This window comes from Rhopalosiphum maidis, chromosome 2 (genome assembly GCF_003676215.2).
Source record: "Rhopalosiphum maidis isolate BTI-1 chromosome 2, ASM367621v3, whole genome shotgun sequence".
NCBI classification, from domain to species: Eukaryota; Metazoa; Arthropoda; class Insecta; order Hemiptera; family Aphididae; genus Rhopalosiphum; species Rhopalosiphum maidis.
The window spans coordinates 40,214,160-40,234,536 of NC_040878.1; the positions used below are offsets into that span (position 1 = coordinate 40,214,160).

At 25.9% G+C, this 20,377-nt stretch overlaps 1 protein-coding gene across 3 annotated transcripts in view; it reads left to right on the top strand.

Moving 5' to 3' along the window:
- Positions 1 to 20,377, top strand: part of LOC113555029 — a 45,486-nt gene that overhangs the window by 1,997 nt on the left and 23,112 nt on the right. For 2 of the 3 annotated variants that reach the window (XM_026959309.1, XM_026959311.1), the window contains exon 2: positions 4,505 to 4,706. The gene's annotated coding sequence lies outside the window, so the exon portion shown is untranslated. Of the gene's footprint in view, positions 1 to 4,504; positions 4,707 to 15,454; positions 15,720 to 20,377 lie in introns of those variants that run through there. The other variant, XM_026959310.1, reaches the window with a different exon arrangement.

Below are 20,377 nucleotides of genomic sequence, written 5' to 3' on the forward strand. Positions count from 1 at the left end.
ATAAACTAATTAGAAAGGAAAATAAATTTAGTTTTAAACAATGTACTTATTTTCCTATTATATTTTTAATTATTTATATAACTGTTATTCTTATAGCATCACTGGTATCAAATGTAACAAACAAAATATATAGTAATAATTAGTTAATTATTGTGATCGATGATGGTAACTAATGTGTATTAATATGTCTTAATAATATTATATTATTAAATTAAGTATATTATATTATATTTGCTTTTAAATTTAAATTAAAACTATGTTTACAGTAGGTATTTTATACCTGTATGATTTAAATTACATAAAAATTACTACTTTTAATTAAATAAATAAAAAATGTTTCATTACAATATTTGATGAGTATATTATGAGCTTAGTGGTAGTAGATATAAAACAGAAATATTGCAACCAATTAACAAATAAGTATATACCTATATTATCTGGACATCCCCCCAAAAAACATACAAAATACGCCACTGGATCTATGATCTTAGATAAGTATTATAATACATCTTTTTATTACTATAAACAATGCAAAAAACTATTTTTATAAAATGTATATAGTAATAGAATGTAGTATATATTACAAGTTATTTTTATTTATCCATAATTTCATCATTTTATTACCTTTACTCATCGCCGGATTAAGATTTCGGCCCACCGGGATTTTAAATTTCTATTGGCCCATTCATAGGTGGAGATTTGATTAAATTTATGGTAGGCTAAAATTGTATTATACCTTTATGATAAGCTACGAAAACTCAACCCTAATATTCAATAATTTGGAGGTTTTGAAAATGTTTGCTCTCTCATTTTTTGGTTACCGCCCAAATTTTACGAGGCCCACAAGATTTTCTTAGTAATTGGACGGTTCAATCTGGGCCTGCTTTTACTATAAAGACAGTATAACTTCTTTTTCCAAAATGCGTAAATAAAGTGGTAGATATACTTTTACTATATAATTATTTATTTATATATTTTGTATTTAGCATCATCTTTTATCAGTACCATTTTAAAGCTGGTTAGAACCCACAATCCCTATGTATCTTAGACAGTATAAACCAGATCAAGCTACTCATTTAAATTTTTAAATAATACTTTTTTCAAAATATTAAGAAAAAATTAAGTTATAAGCAATATTTTGAAGTATTTTTTATTTAAAAATAGAAAATATTTACGATTTGTAATTTAAATAGAATAAGGAAATTTATTGTAAAAGAAAGAAAAAACAAGATATTGTTAATGGTGAAGTATTACAAAGAAGCATCTAGTAAAACTACTACAAAATTTTATTTTATTATATTTTTTTTAAGTACATTAAGAGAAAATTGCATGGCCAATTTCTTTTGAGACAAAAGAGATGGTTGTGGATGTTTTTATGAACTTTTTCATATTAATTAAATTTGATTACAAGTAATATTTAGATATTGAGGTTGTGGTATGGTATGTCCCACCTCAGTTCTGTAACAATATTAAGTTTATTATAACTATAAGTTATATCATAAAATATTTAAATTTATTAAAACAATATGATGATTTTAGCATTAAATACATTCCTTTCTATTTAAATTTAATAGAAAGTGTTACATTAAAAAATATATGAATATCATTATTGGTCAGTCTAATTATGCACGTCTAAGTCCTAAATTAATCATCATACTTGTTCTATGAGGTTTATTAAGTTATTCATTTTAAAATTATATAATTATAACAATCTAATAATACAACAAACATAATTTAATATAAACAATAATTTTTATTTAATTTTTCAAGTTTTGGAATTATTGTAGTTATTTCTAATAAGTAGACATAATTTAAGCTTTTGTTTGAAACATGTTTTATAAGAATTTGAATTTGGTACTTATATTTGTGTAAGATTACTATTTATGATTAAGATTGTTAGTATTGTCCTAATAATACTTAAATTACCTTAAAAATAACCAATTACATTAATTTAAAATGCTGATATAAATAATACACAATTCGTTTAAGAAAATAATCAGTAAACTTATGTGGTGTTTTAACAAAGACACATGTTTTAGGTGAGTGTTAATGTACCCATCAGATAGTATTAATAGTTTAATTTTAGTTTTAGATTTAAAGATGATAATATTTGGTATAGTTATAGTAGTGTAATATTTAATATATGCACGAGTACATAATATCATATATCATCTACAAACACAAATACATTCATAGCATCCATTAAAGGTAGTTAATACTGTATGCTGTGTTATATATTATTTTTTTAATATCATTGATTGGAATTTTTGAAAATGTATTTTATTATAATAAATTATTATGACACATTAAAACAAAAACAAAATAATTTCATTTCAATAAATTATTTAATAATACATTATTATTTGGGGAGGAAATGTTGATGATTATTTTTCCATGAAAGTTCATTGTTATCTAAAGATTGAAATATTAATTGTACATAGTATTTAGGTAGGTATTAGAAAATAATAGCTATTTATAACTTAATTGTTCATTGTTACATTATTTACTTATTTTTATGGTAGTGAAAGTTTTTATTAATTTCATCAAGGTTTAGCTACCCATTAATAAATAAATTATAAATACATATTTCCAAAATCTATGGAAAACCCATAAAATATTGGTGCTGAATTACTGTTTAAAGCTTATTATTTTTGAATTAACATTGATTCCCCTAAATTGAAGAATTGTTGAATTAGCTTAAGTACTGTTAGGTTCAGGTTCATCAGGTAAATTATTCTTGTATAATTATGTAGTTTATATTTGATGATAGCTTCTTATAGTCATATTTATATGGAACAAATATAAAGAATATGAATTACCCATACTATTTCTATATTTTATAAGAAAAACTGAGTTATGAACTTTTAATAATTATTAAAGCTAGTTTATTTTTTATTGTATTTTTATTATTAAATCAAAAAAAAAAACTAGATTATGTGAAATTGATTATGCATTTATTCGTCTATTATGTAAATAGTTAATTATAAAATTACAATCTGTGTTTTAAAATCATAGACCTTATAGTTTATATATCTTGTATAACCATGCAAATTAAAAATAAGACCAAACTTCTTAACAAAAATATAGATAAAAACTGCATTATCTTGGTAGATACTTGACTATTAAAATAGTAATTAAACTGTGCATAATACAGAAATTAAATTATTTTTTATGCAAATATTAAATTTTTTAATTAGGACCTTTAACAAATGTATTAAGTGGTACAATTATGAATTTATGTTTATGTTTATCATATAAGTAACAATTTGTCATGTTAATTGAAATATTTAATTTTTATTATAATATACCATGATTCTGATTCATGCTTTGTTATGAACACCCTCATGTAAAATGTAGATATTGCTAATATTTTGTTGATATATAACTGTTATTGTAGGTAATAAAATAAATTAATTATCACCGAATTAACTGTTGATTCATTCAGAATTCAATATTCATAGAAGTTGTACTGCATTGTTTTTATCAAGCATAAAATGCATAACAATCAACACTTGTAATCTGTACTTCTTTTGGAAATAATATTTTGGATGAAATCAAGAATAACATAAATATATAATTATAGATACCTAGGCTACCAAGTGTGATTTAAAATTAATTATATAGGTACCGTGAAAATGATAAATTATTCGATTTATTATGTTTATTTAATATATTAACATTAAAACATCTATACCAGTGTTTTATAGTATGATAATCACAGCAAAGCATAAATGACTATAAACTAGTTTTTCAAAATCCCAATTAATGTGACATTTAAGTTCCCTATATTGTTATATAATGCACACATTATGCATAAATCTGGAATCTTCTTGAAAAATGTGTAATAAGTCATGTTAAAAATAGAATAGTTAAATTTTATATTTTGAATTAATGATGCACTATTTACTTGTTATGCAAACTACCGAGGTGTTACCGTATACCGATGGTAGTTTTCCTCGAGGCATTTTTCTTTATTGTGGTAGCCGGTGGGCCGGGTTAGATTAGTCCTTTATCAAATACCCAATAGTTTTCATGTATACAATCTTCCAATATTGTTTTTTATTAAATTGAATAATTTAAAATCAACATTCTAACTTAAATATTAAATAATATTCGTAACAACAATTATACCATAATTATATAATTTATTATTTAATATTCTAAAATTCCACTGTAAAAAAAGTCTTGGGGAAAATAGATAGTAATTACACGTACCCGTAACTGAGGTAATAACTAATAAAGTAATTACTGATAAAATAATATTGAATTTGTAGATATTTCTACAATATGTGTAATGCCTTGATATAAAACTAATATATTTCTATTAATATAATAATATGAACTAATTAGTGTTTGCTGATTGTAATGCGTCATAAAAATATTACATTTTAAACGTGCACCGTTCACAGTTCACCATAATATCGAATGTACCTATATTGATTGTATAGTAGCTACCCGGCTTTATTTCGGTTAATAACAGTGATGGGGCGTTCTTGTGTTTCAGATTTGAACGGCTACGACAGTGCTAACTGCGGTGACTGCTTGCGACAACATAGCAATTAATTATCATTACGTTACTACTGTAGTTAGTTATATTATTGTAAAAGATACGTGAATACGCTCGAGTAGCGCATAGATGGCAGCACGTATTACACAAACGCGTCGCAATAAAAACACGTCGCTGGAAAACTTTGGCTCGTAGTCGTGTGAGTATTGAAAACCACATTAATTTTAATATAATATTTTATTACTACCGTTATCGGTAGCCGCTACTCGCCGCACGACTGAAGTGATGCAATATCAACAATATTCCACGCACACGGCACACCTCATATTATGTATTTTTGACATGTAGTGAAACGCTCGGTGATGGCGCGCGTCAGTTGCGTCGTTTATGTGCTTGTGGTGGCCGGTGATTTGTATGGGGAGGCGAGTGAGATGTGTGTGTATAATATAAAACAATAATGATCGTAACAACAACTGTTATAAATTATGATTTAAGTTCCGGTCCCATCAGCGAGAATCAATATTAGTATTATTATAATTATTATCGGTCTCTGTAGTTGTTAATTGATATTCGGCGGCAGCGGTAACCACTAATCACTATACTAATTATAGACGTATACAACGATTTTATGTGTCGGTTCCCAACACTAGTGACACCGCGCTTGCACTAAAAGCTTCTATTTTATGTACAACACACAGCCAAATGGGGTGTAGGTAGGTTCGTTAAAAATAAGTCTTATATTTAAGTATTGTTATACTCTAGCGATACAGCTCGGTACTCGCGTGTGCACGACGTTCAATATTGCATTCTAAAATATATAGTATTATATATATATATATATATACAAATATAATATTATGCCAATTTAGTCGGTACTAATAAGACCGGAACGGCATACAAGCACAAGTTTCGTGTATAATCGGTGCGTACATGCGGTGCATTTACGAGTATGTAATATAATAATAAATAACCCGATAACCGTATACAAATTGTATAAATAAAACTTTTTGTATTGTTACGAAACCTTTTTGTTGGTGCTTGCGTGTGTCCACGAAAATATGCCAGACGGATCATTGCCGGTGTTTTTCCGATTTAAAAGTCTGAGCACAACGCCGTTGACGTTGCGGAAGGTCGTGAAGCATCAACGGCTCGCCTGGGGCTTCTATCCCACGCACTCATAAAATATATTATACTGCACGCCACGCAGATATCAGCTCCGTTCTGTTCCCATTTCTCGCCTCATCCTTCGTCCGTTCCCTATTTTTCCCGCTTTTGTTACCACCACAACCTGTCCGTTCCATCGCACATTGTATGAATAGGTATAATGTTATTATTTTATAATATAAAATAATATACATATAATATATTATTATCACCCCTCTTACGCGTGTGTACGGTAACACCACACCGTGGCTTTTGTCGTCGTTACCGTTGCACCCGGTTTTTTAGGCTACACTGACAGTTGTCGTTCCTCCCCCTCTTATTTGCCATTGTTTTTCTTTAATATTGTATACTGTATGCAACCTGGTGTGTATTTAACGGTCTCAAAATCCTAAAACAGAGTACACGATTCTCTTTCCTCCGGGAGCGTGAGAGGCAGCCAGTCGTTTCGATTACACGTTGAATGATATTTTCCATGCTAGAGAATTTTTTTTCTAGGTTCGTAGCTAGAATCATAACAGAAATGTTTAAACATCTAATGTTTGTCGGCCACTAAATCCACTGCATTAAATTTTAAAATATTTTTCAACTATTCGGTGACCATTCTAGTGCCAGTGAGATATTGTGTGCACTCTCAGGACCTGGCCAGGTATAATTCTAGGGTGAAAGTGGGTATGAATTCAATATAAAATACACTAGGTATATCTTGTTTAAAACATGCGGGATAACGATAAATGTAATGTTTTAAAATTTAATAAGATACTCTACACTTGGTTAAAAATGAAATTATCGTAAAAATCCAACCTTTAATATAACGAATGTTTTTGTTTTTAATTTTGATAGTAGCTCAATACATTCTAATGTTTATATTGTTTATGAAACTCATTAAAGAATAAACACTTTTTTTCCGTTCACTGTTGTCTGTTCTTTTAAAAATGGTAGGTATTACTAGTCATTTTTTCCATATCTATCATTCTATCCGATTCACGATCCAAGTAGAGTGCGTATATAATTTAGAAATGCGCAATTAAATTTTCGCAAAATGGATCTAATTAAAAAAAAGCTACGTGGAAACATAATTAGCTTATTTATCTATGAAAATCAATTATACTAAGTTTGTCGATTAGATCTGCGACTTAATAGTAATTGAATCATATATACACTTTTATCAATGATTTTTTTTTTTAATTTTCAAGTTATACATTTTAATAAATAAAAAATATTTGTGGTGAATGACTAAAAATGTATTACATAATATTATGGTATAGTAAAATATAGGTAGTCATTATCTTTAATCGATATAACCTAAAGCCAGGTTTACAACTATACCGTCTATTGTGTCGTGTCGAGTCGTATTATGTCTATCCAAAGTTAAGCTTAATCTATCTTGAAATTTCCCGATTTATCATGGTTAATAAATGATTCCATGATTACAATAATTGAATGAATAGAATACGATAAAAGGTGATAGACATTTTAAGTTGTTTTAAACCTGTTTTAAAACGTTAACTACACATTTACAAGACATTCTAACTTTAAGTTGTTAACTATTTAATATTTTTTTAATAGTGTCTGTAATAACTAATAATGAATGGGTATTTAATTATTTTACATTTAAAACTAAATCAATCTATATTCTATATAAGTTTACCTACAAATTAATTGTATAAGACTTAAATGAATGCATAGAAAGTTCTCTTAGAACTTTTTAATCAATAAAATATAGGTAATAGACATAAAATACTTTTAGTCTCATACATTTATCTCCACTGAGCGTTTTATTATTTTTATGTTATACTTTTGGAGTATTTTCTGTATTGGAAATTACTAACTCCAAAAAATGTAATTTGTATTTTGTTTCGTGAATTTTTTGTGTGGTTTATTTTTTCTATTACCAACTATAAATTTAATTTAGGTATTTAACTTGCTTTATAAAAAGATCGTAAATTTATAATATTATAATTATAATTATAATTTTTATAACAAATAATTAGTACCTATATATAACATATATTAGTACATATATATGGCTATATATAACTACATAAGTTATTTTGATAGATTGATTAAAGCTGCTTTAAGTTTGTACACATAAATCATAATTTTCTACTGGAATGTCTTGTTAACGATAAATTATCTATCATTAAAATATGTTCTAACATAATTTCTTGATTGGCAAATATTAACTTCGGTTTTATAGATTAAAATAATTAAAATAATTAAAATATATTTATACTTGTCATAATTTTTGGTTTGCTTAATATTTCTCAACAAATGTCTTGAAATTCATCTTCTAAGTTCAATTTTGTTATTAAAAATTGTTCCACATTATTAGTAAAATACTATTCATATCTTAAATAGTGATTTGTATGTAGGTAACGAATACATTTTGTTTGGTAGCCGCCGAGTACTCCAATGCTAGATCTCGATAAAAGCATTATAGTCGGAATAAAATTTAATTTTTTCCCTATTTTTTCAATCTTTTTAACGACAGCAGTCACAGAGATACAAATTTAAAAAAAACATTAAATATTAGTCATCAAAATTTAACAAAAATGCTGAACTGTATGACCTTAATATTATAGTACCACTTGTACTAAGGCAGTAAGTGTTCACTTTATATTTTTCCAAGTTCAGTATCAGTTCAATTTAATATGAATACGCCTAAAATGTCCTATAATAATACAACTGTTACATACATTTTAAAGTATTGTATAGTTATTTTATATTCTTATGTAGGTATTTATACTTATAAGTTAACGCAAGTGTATAAGTTTATAAAATCCAATTTTAATTTATTTTTGATAAGATAGTCGCTATGTGGTGATTTTTAGTGTATGATAATATATCATACATATCATATAGTACATATTTGTTACCTTGATTTGATTTATAAGTTTAAAATATTCTATTATATTATTATACTAAATATGTATTAGTATTATAATATTGTTGTAATATATACAATATACATATTATCATGTATGTAATATAAGCAGTTAATTATTATTAGGTACATTATTGATTTTTTTATTACCTTTATCCATAACAGTTCTACCTTCTCAGTTTAATTAGATCTGTCATGTATTGTTATTGCACGTTTTGCGATAAAAATTGTAAACCGCTAGGGCTAGGTATACGTGACTTGCAAAACAAAATACTAGTTAAGTATATAATCTTGTAACTTTATAAAATATTAAAATACGACAAGTAATGATGCAGAAAACAATTAAAACTATGTCAACTGTGTATACTCAAAACGTTGTAGTGGTATACTCACCTCATTTTATGGCATTCCAGATGTGGGTTTAAATATTTACAAAATTGTTTTTAAAGTTGGATTGGTATAGTAAAAAAAATATATTTATTATTAATTTTTAATGTTTTTGTTGAAAAAACCAGTTTTTTAACAGAAAAAAAAATGTGTATAAGTCTTCAGATTTGACTGCGTTGATCATTAAGATAACTATAAACGTACAACGATATATTTAATTAAATTTATATTATTAGTATTACTAGTTATTACTTATTATAATGTATTGTTGTTTGTACTTTTATTAATAATTATAAAAATGATAAAGTTTCCATTGAATTTATCATATAATAAAAAATACTTAGCCACTTTAGAATAGGTTTACCTGTTGATAATTCAATTCAATTAGTTTTGTTGTAATATAATTTGTATTATATTATTTTATATATAGGTAATATATATTACTTTAGTCTTTAGATATTATAAATTTACTTTATAATTGAGGTATTATCGATCACTATAGGCTAAATTATTAAATTAGTCTTAATAACTATTTAGTAATTTGAATAATATTAATTATATCATAAGTTGCAATTATATTTTTAATTTAAGTATACCTGTCATAAAGTATGGATATATACTTAATAAGTACTATTTATTTATAATGATTACGGGTAAGAGTCTAATATATATAGAGGCATAGTATAAGGTGTGAGTGCATAACAAAAGTTTAAATGAAAGATATATATTATATATTATTATAGATAATATTAAAAAAAATTATAATTTATTGTGTCTATTGTTGTATATGGAGCAAGATGTCTAGTATAATATTTTTTTTAAACCAAGTTGAAAATATTAAGTATATTATTATGCTACAAAAATAAATAAATAATGAAATGATCTGATAGTTAATGAATTAATGTCATAGTAAGAGATCACTTAATATAATCCATCGTATAGTGATCCTCATTATGACTAACCATAATCTATTCTATTTGATATAGGTAATACGAGTATTAGTGTGCATATGGGCTGCTTATATAACTCGCACGGGGCAACCGGCAATATAGTAGTATTGTGGTTTTTTTAATACAAGTAAATATATGTACAGGAATGTCAAGGATATTAGTGCCATCTTTGTCCATTGGTACCTATCTCAGCCGCAGGCTATAGCAAGTTCTGCGTGTTTGCCAATAAAATTATATACTGTCGACCTTGCAATGTGGCACAGTCAACTCCTCAAAGTTATCAAAACAAAACTACTTGTACCATTTTTACTTAGTTATAGTTTTATGGAACTATGGTTTTAGTAGTGAAATACGCCAATACGATTGGGTATTTCTACCTGTTCGATATTCAAAATCCACGCACAACATTTGGGCTCTGCCTGTCAATATATATGTTAAGAAATATATAAACCATATATTATGACGTATTCACATATAATATACTGTGTGGTAGGTATTAATATATTTACGATAATTAAAGCATGTCTAAAATGTATATTACATTTTCAATAAAATTATAATGTACATATTAATTAAAACAATTTTAAGGTAAAATGTCTTTACTAAATACTGAATTTCCATGTTTTTATTTTGGGCAAGACGCGCTCACGGCTTTTTGATTTTAATCCATACCAAACTTACCAATACATAAAAATGGTATGTACTTTTTGTATCTATAAACCTCATATATCATAGACTATAGTGCTCAGACGTGTTATATCAGAAATAAATAGTGCTCAAACGTATGTAGCAGTGTTTTGGGAGTATAATTTACATGTTAGTAGTTATTATATGAACATTGATGAATTAGGGCGTTTTGTGGTTAGTTTATTTATAGAACACCTATTACCTATGGGCTGTGGTTTATAAATGTATAATATTTTATAATACGCTAATTATAAGAAAGAATAATTGCAATATGAATTGGCTTTCACTCCACAAATGCTTCACATACATATTGAAATATTGAAGATTATTTATTAAACATTGTGTACATGTTATACATTTTGTTATGATATTTTATATCATTGATTTTATACTCAATATTATTATGGATATATGAATATGAAAAAAGAAATATTAGAAAATACTAAAAATTAATCAATACAAGTCTTGATTGTTTCAAAGACTAATCATTTTTTGTATTATTAATATTTCAGACATATAAGTACGTATTATGTTGTAACTCATTTGTATAAAGTATATCATTATTTATTATTAATAATAATATATTATGTACCACTTTTGATTAATATTTCGACTCTTATGTAACATTATTTTGATATTTGAATTATTTTTTTAATTAATTACAAATTACAATAATATAATAAAAAAAAAACACTTTTTGTTTAACAACATTCATATTTTTTTAAAATAATTTTTTACATAATTTTCAGTCGAAATGAAATAACATTTTTTTTAAAAAACATATTAAATATTTAATATTTTTCATAATTAAAATGTTTTAATTTTTCGAATGACAATATACATTTTTAAGTATTCTTATTCTAAATTAAAATATTTTTCTAACTATTTCGATACATAAAAATTAAAATTCGAATGAGTAGTTAATGAGTTAAAAGTATTAAAAGCATAGGTGAGTGAAGTAGCTGTTGTCAACAGTTGACGGTAGTATTCCTTCACCATTCTACTCCGGACAAAACTTTGAATACTTATAACTTAAAAACTACTCGTCTGATTTTGATTTGTATATATTTAATCACTCCGAAAAATATTCTACTTTTGAATATGAAATTAAAGATAGGTATCTGTTGTCATATAAAATAATAATAAACTTAAAAATGCACTTGTATTGTTTCAATGGTTCGTTTTAAACGTACCTACCACATAGACATTTTCTGGTCAGTAGTTTAAAGTTATGTAGTAAACTTTAATATTAGACTATTATTAACATAACTTAAAGCCAAAAATATTATCTGTGTTTTCTCTTGGTTTTTATTGTATTTTAATTTTTTAGTAAATTATACTGGTTATAACTACGAGTAAACATAGATAATGTGCTTACCTTTAAGTTTGGTAATATATTAATTTACTCTATATTAGTTCTACAAATTAGGACTGCTGAACATACATTTGCTATAGTGATTGATTAATGGGAATTTCACATCATGCTGGTTTACCTATTTATTTACTGTATAATGAATTGATATGGTACGAAGATAGCAAAATATACTGGGGTTTGTTTATAAATCATAATTGATTAAAAAAAATTAATTTATAACATTAGGAGGATAAAACCCCCTTGTATGTATACTATGCGTGGCTGAATAAAAAATTTTTTTTTAAAAAAAAAGTCGTCAATGAAAAACAGTTACAGCATCTGTTTATAGAACTCAAATGCAATTTAATTTTGATTAAGTCAAAAATTATGATAGCTACATATTATGTTGAAAGTAGTGTGACTTTGTAATTGTATATATTTTAAAAGACTTATCATTATCTAATTTAAATAATTTCGTTTATTGGTTATGATTTTTAAATCGTTTTAGTACTTATGAAAACATGTTCATTTTAAATTCGAAAAGATTATATACATTTTGATGAATAAATACATTATTATATACTGACATGAGATAAAAGACATTGTTCCTGATCTTGTTGAGTTATAATCAATAATAGCAATAATGTTATAAAAAATATTTAAAGATCGTATATCGGATTTATAATTTTATTTGTTTATTGATAGAGGTCACAGCTGTATTAATAATTGTGGCTCGACTACATCCAATATTTAAATAATATTATCTTGTAACGGCTTATACAATTTTTCTTAGTTCAAAAATGCCAAGTGATTGTGTTGCAATATTGAATATATTATTATTAAAATGAAAACTATTGGTATTCAATAATTTTACATTATAATATTTTTACGTAATACTATAGCTTATAATAATATAAAAGTGTATATAAACAAAATGTCAATTAATATTTTATTTTTATAAAATATGGTGAAATTAATAATAATAATAATTTCATGTAATTTAATATCTAGTCTACTCTACCTAATAATTTTTATTATACTTAAAAGCTATTATGTTTAAGAAGCAATTTTTATTTTTTATTCCTAAATTATTTTATTTTTGTTATCAAATGAGATTGATACCGAAAAAAATATAATTATTGATTGTTTTTGTTAAAATTAAAACACATAAATCAATTAATACACTTATATTTTTAATATTTTTCATCACCTATCAACTTATATTTTATTATATACACACTATACGATTATCATATAGATATAGGTAACAAATTTTCGATAATTACGTAAGTCAAGAGAACACATCTTTAAAAAAAAACACTAAATGATGATTAAAATATTAGTCTCATGACTGAGAAAAATAAAATAATAGATACTAAATATATAGGTATTATACGTAAATATTCTAAAACATGCCAATATCCAGTTTAATTCATTTAATATTGCAATGATCTATATACAGGGTGATTGACCTAGCATGGACCTAGCATGCCACCCTTTTTTTCAATAATGTAGTTATTCAAATTATTTTTAAATATACCTATTCTACTATAAATTATTTAGTGGATAATTTTTCTATGAGTTGTGATGTATCAAAATCAAAATTAAAACAGTTTTGGTTTTTGAGTGACCTATTTGTTTAGGGGAGGAGGGTAGTTAAATGGAGGAGCCCTATCACTAGTTTATTATTTACTTGGTTCACGTATATGAATACAATTCTATTTTCATGGGGAGGCCTGAGCTAGGCTAAGCTTCCAGAAACTTCCCCGTCAAAACCCCCGAAATGCTCGCCCGTGTGTTAAAGTAAAAAAGTGTTTATCTGTTTACTTCAATTATGTTTTTAGGATTCAAATTTAAGTATTTCAGTTTTAGTAGTATTCGACTAAACCCTAATAAGTAATAATGCAATACTTGTCCATAGGCGTGCGCAGACTCTTAAAGCGGGTATTGCCCATATTTATCATCGGCCTTCTGATGTCTGATCAACCATTTTATAACCCCCTTTTCTTACTTAGTTTAATATAATTTTAAGTATATAATTTTAAATACTTTATACTAAACAGGTACTGGTAAATTAAAATAAAGTATAATTATTTAACAAATATAATAATTATGAATTACATAGCTAGAAATCATAAATGTATTTTATGTACTTAAATCTTACAGAGACGTTCGTCTATTATCCATATTATTGAATTCGTAAATTACTGCATTTAAATCTACCTTTGATACCATTTATTATTTTGTGAAATGCAGTAATAATGACTCCAAACGTTCATGACCCATTGTACTGGCGTACTACATAATTTGTTTTTTACTATAGTTAATTTTGAAAAAATGCGTTCACATATACAGCTATTTACAGATATGATTGTAAACATTTTTAAAGTTCTAAAAACACAAGTACATACTGTGGAATTTCCAGTTTTTTTCAACCAATGAATCCATTAACCATTCATAAACAAATTTACTAGTATCACCATTAAGTTGCATAACATGATAATTTTTAAAAGTTTCAGTTTAGTAAATAAATCTTCCTCTGAAACCTTGGAAAATGTTAAAAACATTTTTATAGTATTTTGAATTTTTGAGTTATATTCATATTTAATAGCATCAACCAAGAAAAATTTAATCTTTTTTAAAATTTGCTGTAAAAAAATTATCTAAAATTGAATGAATTTAATTATTGAGGTAGATTGAGACATAGGGCGCTTTAGCGCATGAAAAATCACGGGGCGAGCGCTCAGTACGCCCTGTGCGCACGTCTATGACAATGTCTATATATTTAAAATGTATAATATAATGCTCTATAATGCTGAGAGATCCATTCAAAACTTATACAAAAACTCTAAATTCTTTAATACTCTCGAAGAATCCGTTTTATATCCCCCCACTCATGCTGCATAGTAGTAGTAATAATAATAGATCATAGATCATATACCGTGGTGACTAAACAAAAGATACATTTCTTTAGGGCCATGTGAAGCCGCGTATTTGTGTAAGAGAGAGAGTGATTGTGTGTGCGGGAGTGAGTGAGAGAAGAAAAACGTGCGAGTCAATTAGTTTTACTGCGGTGTTGCCACAATGTGTATGTGCGCATTCTGCACGGCAACACTGTAGCAGGGAAAAACCTCGATTCGTAGTCTGTGCCTGCGCGTGTGTGCGCTCACGAGGGAGAAGTCGTCGGCGGCCCTGTTCACAGTCGTGGTTACTTCGCAGTATTGTCGGCTTGCCTAGTGTTTACTGTATGCGTTCATTCACTTTATCCACTCTCTCTCTATCACTCTCACTCATTTCTCTCTATCTATCTTTCCACTCCCACTTCCCATCTTCCTTCCGTCACTCCGTTTTATATATACCAATATTATTATCATTATTGTTCCGAAAATATTTTACTATCGGGAATTATACAAAAATAAGTGTATAATGTTTATATATTATTTATATTATATTTATATTTATATATAATTTACATATTATAAATATATACCTAAAAATTGTAATATAATAATTTAATTATATATCATAAACTATTTAAAAATTACGTACACTGATAACATAATAAAAATGTATGAGTACTAATTCTGTGTTCAAATTGTGTTTCACCGCGGTAATCGGTTTTGTTTGATAAATTAGTGCATCACATACGGTGGTCTAATACAATATTATTTCTGCGTTTTTAAGTGATTTGTTTCTTCTCATTTCCTAGTTTTAAAATATAAGCGTTTGTACGAGAAATATCGATCTACTACGGTGGGTGCGTCGTACAGGATCACAATATTTCCGGTGAGTGACAACAAATTATATTAATATGTTGTGATTATATTCATTAATATTTTATCGTAATTAAAAATAAAAAAAACATCAAATGTCAACTGTTACTTGGGGTATAACTTATAGATAATTATTATGTTTAAACACTATAAACAAATTAAATATCTAGGTGCATTTGACCAATAACGTGGCCTAGATTTTATGTTGATCTATCGTATGACAACGAGTATTTTTTTTTGTTTGAATAAATTCAAATAAATAATTTACATTTAATTAAAATATACATTTTATTCACAATTCACGTGACAGTAAATACATCTCTAAAATTACTCAAGTACTATAGATAGGTAAGTAGTCAAGGCAACACCCACGTTAACGCTCTTTCAGTTCGCTCCCTTCATGTGCTGTAATGCAACCACCCTTGTATATTTGGAGGGATGTTTTGAACATTCACATTTTTAGTTATTAAGAAGTGTTAGTATATTTGCTAAAAATATTTCAAGTACGTTATAAATTTGATTTTTCCGAAAACTTTAATACCTATTTAAATAATTAATATTGTAACTTTTATTTGAATTACAATTTGAAACAAAGATTAATTTAATTATTTTATAGGTATTCCTTTATACATGAATAATATTTGTACCTAAATCGTTTTTATATCATATTTATCATGGTCCATGGATAATAAAAAAAATTGTATTATTCATTAACAATTAGATTTAAAATATAATATAACATCGATGATGGTTAATTTTTTATTACTATACCTATTATCAATTTTATTCAAATGAAACACATAAGAAAATTATTATTCTAAATTCATAAAACTTCTATACAGATTTATACGATTTTTATTTTAATACTGAATATTTATTTTTAATTATTTTATTTCACAATTATGATTTTAACTACAAAATAATAAATGTTAGAATTTTTCATACATTTTTGATTTTCTTGAGATGAACAACAGACATTTCTCAATCATTTTAAAATATTTGTGTCCTTATGTTGTTTGATGTTGTTCTTCAAATTAAATTACAAATATATAAAGTTTATTATATACTGATATAATATTATAACGTCTAGCAATTTGTTGTTGGTCTATTACACTAGTACAAAGTAGATTTAAATCCCACAAAAATGTGTTGTGTAAAGCAGTGGTTTTCTAGCTTTTTTTTACGTAGCACTTAGGTATATTATCAATCAGTCGCGTACCACTAATAACTAAAAATAGAACAATTCAAAATCCAAATTGTACAGTTAAATATATTTCTTTTAAATAATAGGCAATAAAATATTACAACTACAGTAGAATTATTTTTTATTTATTAGTTTTTTAAAATAAGATATAAAATATAAATTAAATAATTGAACGGGTTTATTATCCAAAAACTGTGTAAAGTCTAGTGGCTTCATTATCCTATTATTAAATCGAAAGATGATGAGTATATTATATGACATGTGTTAGGTCTTTTTAAATAAATATTTATCAATTTTAAAATTATTTAGTATATGCGCTTTACCAAAATTTTGTATTTCAAGAATTTAATTGAACTGGCTAAAAAAAATTGTAAAAATGTCCTGGTTATGTTACCAAAATTTGGTCTGGCGAACGTGGTTACAACCAATCAGCTGTTAGAAAATGATAGAGCGATGAACTGAAAGCTCATCTGATTTCTTTTAATGCTGTATAGTTAAAAAAGTGTTTAACATCAAACATTTCTAATAAAATAACTAGAATTTATCTATTAAATATAGACACTGAGACATATCTTCAATTCAATAAATAACGGTGCAAAAATGTTTAATATTATCTCAATTATGCTTTAAATTTTAATAACTTGATTTATTTCTCTATATTTGTTATTTATTTGTTCTAATTAATAATAATATAATATTATCTAATTTTTTTTTCTTACTCAATTTTTTTTGTAAGAGAATATATTTAACCACTTAGGTATTTACTTCAATTATATTGATTTAATTACAACGAGGAACTTATTCGAAATAAACCTGAACCGTCGTAATTTTTTAGACCTTGACATCAAAAGTTAATGTTAAACATATTTAATATTTATAATTAAACTAATTAAAGACCGTTAAAATCAATAAATACAAATAAAATAGTCTTAAAAAATATTCATATTATGTAAAATATAAAATCGGTATTCTCTTGTTTAATAATATTTTTTTAATGATTTTGTATTTTAATTTAACTTATTATTCGTATTATATTTAAACATCGATTAAGTATTCATAAGTTCATATCTAATTTTGTATAACTCGTAGATTTTGATGAAATATATTATACTTTATTATACGTGTTTTTTAAAATAGTTTTATCAAAGATATTATTTGTAATTTTACATGACCTTTTATACCTAGATTTCTGGATAAATGTATAAATTAAAAATTATATCACCATAATTTTGATCAAAATCGTGGTTTTAAAGTGACAATAGAAATTTAAATTACAAAAAAAATACCTTATAAGTATTTTAAAACAAATTATTTTTCTTAGTCTATATAATACTGACATTTAAAAATTATAACAATAATCACAATTAGTAAACACATAATAAAATAACTTTCCAGTGCCATAATGACAATCACCTTTTGTGTATCTATTCCTCCACCCTCTCTCTTATCGTCACACCTAACTTATACACACACGTGTGTTGCGCTGTCTGTGCCTTGACACCAATTCAGCGTGTTTGAATAGGTTGACAACCGTAACTGCTGCAGTTGGTCCTTGTAAAATGAAAAAAAAATATTATTTTGAAACAGAATAGTTCTTCAGTAAAAACTGTTTATTTTAACCAAGTTTTTTCAAAACTAAGTATACTAATAAATAAATATACAAGAGAAGAATGTATATATTTTATTTTTTGTTAGTTACTCACCGCATTTATAAAAAGTATCAATATAATTATTTTTTATTGGATGATGTAAATATGTTATATTATTATATTTATAAATTATAATGAATAATTATAATATTATGATGTGTAATAAACTTATTTTGAAGCCTACTATAAGTGGTTTTTACTTTTTTTTTTTAACTTATTCAGTGTGCATTGTTTTCTGAAACTTGAACTAGTATAGGCGTATTTTACATTTTGTGTTATGCTTTGTATGTAGTACATAAATATCAAAGGTACCAGCAATAATTGTTTTAATAATAATTAATTATATGAAAGTATAAGCAGGATTAGGAGGAACTTAGTTATTAAATTTATTACAAATCATTAAACGACTATCAGTGATATTCTTATGTAGGTCAATTAGACGACAATCGTAATCAAATTATTAATGATTTTAATAGACATATATGTGTTTATTATTATTATTAAATTTTTTTTATCGTGATATTACGTTACGCAATTCTAAAGCCTAAATTATTTTAACGTTGTCGTTTAAAGTAATCAAAATGTAAACAAACAGTACTTAAATTCATATCTTTATAAACAGTCTAAACCATGTCTAAATTTTTAAATGAAAGTAAAAATTATACTGTCGTTTATAATTATTCTACTATATACTTTTGAGAATCAAAAATAGATATTATTTTTATACCTACCGGCTATACCCTCTATACATGGGTGTTTTTTCTAGATACTTTAGTGAAAACATTGAAACCCTTACCACATGTCTGAGTATTAGGTATACATGCATTAAAATAAAAAAATGAATTCAGAAATATCATCTTTTTTAAATAAAACTTACCGCAAATCCTCAAATATATTTGTTTATCATCCTTGGATTGGCAATATTCTACGAAAATAAAATTAGTTATACTTTCAATACCGTAACCATAACTATGTATTATTATATAGTTAACACCTGCTATATATATTTTTTCAATTACTTTACCTTTTTTCCGATTTTGGTCTAAGGGACGGAATAAGAAAAAAAACCATTAAATACGTTCTGTAACCCCTAGGGATAAAACGCGCGTGTTAGTACGCAATGTAAAAGAACGGGTCCGTCCCAATTCTACCCCAAGGTACAGTGAACCCCTTGTTACAAACCATCTGGCTGTGCACGTCTATGAATAAACAGGACGTATTTTTAAGACATGTGTTAGAAAGGATATATTTTGTTTTTAAATGTATTTTTAATATTACCTTCCTAAAATATTTTGGTCGTTAAAGATCATGTAAGACGAATGGTTTTCAAGATTTATAGTAACTATTACATATTATATTAGGTATTCACTTTAAGTGTATATAATAATTTATACTTGTATTATTGGCTGTTGCATTTGAACAAATAGGTATGCATTATTATTAATTAAAAAAAAATTGCATTTGCAACTGTATGGTATAATTTCTATTACAATTCTGGGCGTATTCTCTCTTTTAGCTCCCGGGGACCAGGGCCTGTTTCTAACTAGGTCAACGCCGCCTCCGTAGCTGCTGCCGACGCTGCCGCCGTCACATTAAACTTATCTAATTGCCCTTCGCGCCCAACTCGTCAGTCGTTTCCGTAGCATGTGTATTGATTATAATATATTATTAATTATTACATATTAAATAATCAGATAATTATTAATGTCAATGGCTGTATTATTGTGAAATATAAAGTTATACTATATCACTGTAATATCGTTACTTAAAATGCATATTATTATTGTTTATGGAACCTAAACAACAAACTTTGAACTA